The 6,000-nt window shown below is 44.9% G+C and overlaps 5 non-coding genes across 5 annotated transcripts; all 5 read left to right on the forward strand.

The window, feature by feature from the left end:
* The first annotated feature begins 317 nt into the window (after positions 1–317).
* Positions 318–390, forward strand: trnaa-ugc (transfer RNA alanine (anticodon UGC)). Its single transcript has one exon. It is a non-coding gene; the product is annotated as a tRNA-Ala (tRNA).
* Positions 391–1,225: 835 nt separating this feature from the next.
* On the forward strand, positions 1,226–1,298 carry trnaa-agc (transfer RNA alanine (anticodon AGC)). The gene has a single exon. It is a non-coding gene; the product is annotated as a tRNA-Ala (tRNA).
* An 835-nt stretch (positions 1,299–2,133) lies between these two features.
* trnaa-ugc (transfer RNA alanine (anticodon UGC)) lies at positions 2,134–2,206 on the forward strand. Its single transcript has one exon. It is a non-coding gene; the product is annotated as a tRNA-Ala (tRNA).
* An 835-nt stretch (positions 2,207–3,041) lies between these two features.
* On the forward strand, positions 3,042–3,114 carry trnaa-ugc (transfer RNA alanine (anticodon UGC)). The gene has a single exon. It is a non-coding gene; the product is annotated as a tRNA-Ala (tRNA).
* Positions 3,115–4,857: 1,743 nt separating this feature from the next.
* On the forward strand, positions 4,858–4,930 carry trnaa-agc (transfer RNA alanine (anticodon AGC)). Its single transcript has one exon. It is a non-coding gene; the product is annotated as a tRNA-Ala (tRNA).
* Positions 4,931–6,000: the final 1,070 nt, after the last annotated feature.

A 6,000-nucleotide genomic window follows, 5' to 3' on the forward strand; every position in this document is an offset into this window, starting at 1 on the left:
CATTGAACAATGAAGCAACAAAAGCTTCCTGAGGCATGCCCCAAAAGTGTGAGAAGCATGCCAGGGACTCCATGTGAGGAGATTGGGTTGTTTTAGGGGCAAAACCCGTGAAGCTTACCACCTGGTATTCATGCAAATGGGAGTCAGAATACACTCCCCCAGAACAAAAGTCTGCTTCTGGGCAGTCGCTCACTTGAAAATAAACAACCAACCAGCCAATGGAAACTCAGGCATGGTTCCAGAGAGCAACGAGCAGGCCAGGAAGGGCAGGTTGGGGTGCTTCTGGTTAGTAGTTGGACAAACACTCAAACATAGCAGGGGAATTAGCTCAAGTGGTAGAGCGCTTGCTTTGCATGTAAGAGGTAGTGGGATCGATGCCCACATTCTCCAAAGCCGCCAGCTTACTTGCATTTTACAGAGAAAAACATTCTTGTCATCTTGCAAACCAGCCGAATCATCTGCACTTTCAGCCAAGTCAAGATCAAATTTCTTTCGCCACATTCAAAGCAGCACATCTGTGAAAACAGCCACTGTTTGGATTAAACCCACAACCTTGGCACTGTTTGCAACAATGACCAAATCAACTAACTGCACACTGCTTTTCTGCTGATATGCTCCTCTGATGAGCTCCGAAGGTGAGCTATCACAGATTCCTTTCAGTTTGCTTGGCTTTATTTCTTGAATTGCCCACTGACCTCAGAATCTCCAACTCACATTTTTCAACAGGCTTGTCATAGTCCCACCATCCACTATGAAATTCTAACTCTCACTCGAGTGCAAAGTCAGCTGAGACAGCTTTTACAAACTGAAAATATGATGCTTACCTGCTTGTATTCTTAAAGCTGCTGGTGAAAAGCAAGCTGCTGTCGTGAAAAGGCACTTTTCACCACCTTCCAGCCAACTGCTCTCATTGAACAATGAAGCAACAAATGCTTCCTGAGGCATGCCCCAAAAGTGTGAGAAGCATGCCAGGGACTCCATGTGAGGAGATTGGGTTGTTTTAGGGGCAAAACCCGTGAAGCTTACCACCTGGTATTCATGCAAATGGGAGTCAGAATACACTCCCCCAGAACAAAAGTCTGCTTCTGGGCAGTCGCTCACTTGAAAATAAACAACCAACCAGCCAATGGAAACTCAGGCATGGTTCCAGAGAGCAACGAACAGGCCAGGAAGGGCAGGTTGGGGAGCTTCTGGTTAGTAGTTGGACAAACGCTCAAACACAGCAGGGGAATTAGCTCAAGTGGTAGAGCGCTTGCTTAGCATGTAAGAGGTAGTGGGATCGATGCCCACATTCTCCAAAGCCTCCATCTTACTTGCATTTTACAGAGAAAAACATTCTTGTCATCTTGCAAACCAGCCGAATCATCTGCACTTTCAGCCAAGTCAAGATCAAATTTCTTTCGCCACATTCAAAGCAGCACATCTGTGAAAACAGCCACTGTTTGGATTAAACCCACAACCGTGGCACTGTTTGCAACAATGACCAAATCAACTAACTGCACACTGCTTTTCTGCTGATATGCTCCTCTGATGAGCTCCGAAGGTGAGCTATCACAGATTCCTTTCAGTTTGCTTGGCTTTATTTCTTGAATTGCCCACTGACCTCAGAATCTCCAACTCACATTTTTCAACAGGCTTGTCATAGTCCCACCATCCACTATGAAATTCTAACTCTCGCTCGAGTGCAAAGTCAGCTGAGACAGCTTTTTCAAACTGAAAATATGATGCTTACCTGCTTGTATTCTTAAAGCTGCTGGTGAAAAGCAAGCTGCTGTCGTGAAAAGGCACTTTTCACCACCTTCCAGCCAACTGCTCTCATTGAACAATGAAGCAACAAATGCTTCCTGAGGCATGCCCCAAAAGTGTGAGAAGCATGCCAGGGACTCCATGTGAGGAGATTGGGTTGTTTTAGGGGCAAAACCCGTGAAGCTTACCACCTGGTATTCATGCAAATGGGAGTCAGAATACACTCCCCCAGAACAAAAGTCTGCTTCTGGGCAGTCGCTCACTTGAAAATAAACAACCAACCAGCCAATGGAAACTCAGGCATGGTTCCAGAGAGCAACGAGCAGGCCAGGAAGGGCAGGTTGGGGTGCTTCTGGTTAGTAGTTGGACAAACGCTCAAACATAGCAGGGGAATTAGCTCAAGTGGTAGAGCGCTTGCTTTGCATGTAAGAGGTAGTGGGATCGATGCCCACATTCTCCAAAGCCGCCAGCTTACTTGCATTTTACAGAGAAAAACATTCTTGTCATCTTGCAAACCAGCCGAATCATCTGCACTTTCAGCCAAGTCAAGATCAAATTTCTTTCGCCACATTCAAAGCAGCACATCTGTGAAAACAGCCACTGTTTGGATTAAACCCACAACCTTGGCACTGTTTGCAACAATGACCAAATCAACTAACTGCACACTGCTTTTCTGCTGATATGCTCCTCTGATGAGCTCCGAAGGTGAGCTATCACAGATTCCTTTCAGTTTGCTTGGCTTTATTTCTTGAATTGCCCACTGACCTCAGAATCTCCAACTCACATTTTTCAACAGGCTTGTCATAGTCCCACCATCCACTATGAAATTCTAACTCTCGCTCGAGTGCAAAGTCAGCTGAGACAGCTTTTACAAACTGAAAATATGATGCTTACCTGCTTGTATTCTTAAAGCTGCTGGTGAAAAGCAAGCTGCTGTCGTGAAAAGGCACTTTTCACCACCTTCCAGCCAACTGCTCTCATTGAACAATGAAGCAACAAATGCTTCCTGAGGCATGCCCCAAAAGTGTGAGAAGCATGCCAGGGACTCCATGTGAGGAGATTGGGTTGTTTTAGGGGCAAAACCCGTGAAGCTTACCACCTGGTATTCATGCAAATGGGAGTCAGAATACACTCCCCCAGAACAAAAGTCTGCTTCTGGGCAGTCGCTCACTTGAAAATAAACAACCAACCAGCCAATGGAAACTCAGGCATGGTTCCAGAGAGCAACGAACAGGCCAGGAAGGGCAGGTTGGGGAGCTTCTGGTTAGTAGTTGGACAAACGCTCAAACACAGCAGGGGAATTAGCTCAAGTGGTAGAGCGCTTGCTTTGCATGTAAGAGGTAGTGGGATCGATGCCCACATTCTCCAAAGCCGCCAGCTTACTTGCATTTTACAGAGAAAAACATTCTTGTCATCTTGCAAACCAGCCGAATCATCTGCACTTTCAGCCAAGTCAAGATCAAATTTCTTTCGCCACATTCAAAGCAGCACATCTGTGAAAACAGCCACTGTTTGGATTAAACCCACAACCTTGGCACTGTTTGCAACAATGACCAAATCAACTAACTGCACACTGCTTTTCTGCTGATATGCTCCTCTGATGAGCTCCGAAGGTGAGCTATCACAGATTCCTTTCAGTTTGCTTGGCTTTATTTCTTGAATTGCCCACTGACCTCAGAATCTCCAACTCACATTTTTCAACAGGCTTGTCATAGTCCCACCATCCACTATGAAATTCTAACTCTCGCTCGAGTGCAAAGTCAGCTGAGACAGCTTTTACAAACTGAAAATATGATGCTTACCTGCTTGTATTCTTAAAGCTGCTGGTGAAAAGCAAGCTGCTGTCGTGAAAAGGCACCTTTCACCACCTTCCAGCCAACTGCTCTCATTGAACAATGAAGCAACAAATGCTTCCTGAGGCATGCCCCAAAAGTGTGAGAAGCATGCCAGGGACTCCATGTGAGGAGATTGGGTTGTTTTAGGGGCAAAACCCGTGAAGCTTACCACCTGGTATTCATGCAAATGGGAGTCAGAATACACTCCCCCAGAACAAAAGTCTGCTTCTGGGCAGTCGCTCACTTGAAAATAAACAACCAACCAGCCAATGGAAACTCAGGCATGGTTCCAGAGAGCAACGAACAGGCCAGGAAGGGCAGGTTGGGGAGCTTCTGGTTAGTAGTTGGACAAACACTCAAACATAGCAGGGGAATTAGCTCAAGTGGTAGAGCACTTGCTTTGCATGTAAGAGGTAGTGGGATCGATGCCCACATTCTCCAAAGCCGCCAGCTTACTTGCATTTTACAGAGAAAAACATTCTTGTCATCTTGCAAACCAGCCGAATCATCTGCACTTTCAGCCAAGTCAAGATCAAATTTCTTTCGCCACATTCAAAGCAGCACATCTGTGAAAACAGCCACTGTTTGGATTAAACCCACAACCTTGGCACTGTTTGCAACAATGACCAAATCAACTAACTGCACACTGCTTTTCTGCTGATATGCTCCTCTGATGAGCTCCGAAGGTGAGCTATCACAGATTCCTTTCAGTTTGCTTGGCTTTATTTCTTGAATTGCCCACTGACCTCAGAATCTCCAACTCACATTTTTCAACAGGCTTGTCATAGTCCCACCATCCACTATGAAATTCTAACTCTCGCTCGAGTGCAAAGTCAGCTGAGACAGCTTTTACAAACTGAAAATATGATGCTTACCTGCTTGTATTCTTAAAGCTGCTGGTGAAAAGCAAGCTGCTGTCGTGAAAAGGCACTTTTCACCACCTTCCAGCCAACTGCTCTCATTGAACAATGAAGCAACAAATGCTTCCTGAGGCATGCCCCAAAAGTGTGAGAAGCATGCCAGGGACTCCATGTGAGGAGATTGGGTTGTTTTAGGGGCAAAACCCGTGAAGCTTACCACCTGGTATTCATGCAAATGGGAGTCAGAATACACTCCCCCAGAACAAAAGTCTGCTTCTGGGCAGTCGCTCACTTGAAAATAAACAACCAACCAGCCAATGGAAACTCAGGCATGGTTCCAGAGAGCAACGAGCAGGCCAGGAAGGGCAGGTTGGGGTGCTTCTGGTTAGTAGTTGGACAAACGCTCAAACATAGCAGGGGAATTAGCTCAAGTGGTAGAGCGCTTGCTTAGCATGTAAGAGGTAGTGGGATCGATGCCCACATTCTCCAAAGCCTCCATCTTACTTGCATTTTACAGAGAAAAACATTCTTGTCATCTTGCAATCCAGCCGAATCATCTGCACTTTCAGCCAAGTCAAGATCAAATTTCTTTCGCCACATTCAAAGCAGCACATCTGTGAAAACAGCCACTATTTGGATTAAACCCACAACCTTGGCACTGTTTGCAACAATGACCGAATCAACTAACTGCACACTGCTTTTCTGCTGATATGCTCCTCTGATGAGCTCCGAAGGTGAGCTATCACAGATTCCTTTCAGTTTGCTTGGCTTTATTTCTTGAATTGCCCACTGACCTCAGTATCTGTTGGACTTCACCCAGTCAGAAACGGTCAACTTACTTCTCGGGACCCCTGCCCTCATGTCACCCAGAGCTCTGGGGGGGTTAGTCGCCAAGAAAGACAGGAACCCCAATGTAGTTTATTCGCAAGTTCCCCCCATTGGACAAGAATACAGAGGGTTATTATATGTGAGTGTTATCTGTGTGTAAATGACATCAATGATATCTATGTGCGTGTGTGCATGAATGTGTGTTTGTGTGTTTCTATGGGGGGGTGTGAGTGAGTGACATCATTTTGATATCTGTGTTTATGTGTGTGTGAGCAGGTCACATTTTAATTACATCACTGTTCTGATGGAATGTTCAGATGTATGTGTGTGTGTTTGACTTGCGTGCAAGTGAGCAGCTTGATCTTGGGGCAGGTCAAATAATCTCCATCAGTGTGTGTGTAAATCATAACACAATGACATATTTCTGATGATATGACATGATAGCAAGATACAGACAGATTTTAAAGGTCATTGCCTACGTACACCCCTTTAGGTCAGATATAACATAGGGCAATATGTACTTAAGATGGTGATGGAATTTTTAAACACATATGTTATAAGAAAGTAAACAAAAAATAAGAATATGTCTAGTCTACGAAGGTCAAATGCATCAGAAATTAATGCCAAGTTAAATAGTTTAAAGGATCTAAAAGCTAAAGGATGAAAAGCTAAAATATTAAAATTATAATTTCTTAACACATGAACGTGTGCTAATTCAGCAAATTACATCT

This window comes from Neoarius graeffei, chromosome 1, assembly GCF_027579695.1.
Source record: "Neoarius graeffei isolate fNeoGra1 chromosome 1, fNeoGra1.pri, whole genome shotgun sequence".
Taxonomy (NCBI): Eukaryota; Metazoa; Chordata; class Actinopteri; order Siluriformes; family Ariidae; genus Neoarius; species Neoarius graeffei.